This window comes from Penaeus monodon, chromosome 34 (assembly GCF_015228065.2).
Source record: "Penaeus monodon isolate SGIC_2016 chromosome 34, NSTDA_Pmon_1, whole genome shotgun sequence".
Taxonomy (NCBI): Eukaryota; Metazoa; Arthropoda; class Malacostraca; order Decapoda; family Penaeidae; genus Penaeus; species Penaeus monodon.
Genome location: NC_051419.1, coordinates 31,015,276 through 31,015,728, shown reverse-complemented (window position 1 = coordinate 31,015,728; position 453 = coordinate 31,015,276).

Below are 453 nucleotides of genomic sequence, written 5' to 3'. Positions count from 1 at the left end.
TCTTCATTATAGGATGTAAATAGTATGTTTTTGGATGATTTCTGTGCCACCACCCGCACTGCCAACCAGCTGACAACACTTCTGTCTTTGAAGATTCCCGTGCCACCACTCACAATGACAACCAGCTGACAGCATTACGGTTTTCGAGGATCATCATGCCACCACCCGCACTGCCAACCAACTGCCAACTACTCCCCTGCCAACAGTACCGTCTCTGAAAATTCCCGTGCCACCACCTGCACTGCCAACCATCTGACAACATTAGTCTCTAATGATTTCTGGATCACCACCCGCGCTGCCAACCATCTGACAACAATATTACCACCAATGATCCCCGCGCCACCACCCGCGCTGCCAACCAACTGCCAACTACTCCCCTGCCAACAGTACCGTGCGCTACGCCGTGGACAACCCGAGCAATTGCACGTAGGGTATCGCCAGGGTCAACTTTTT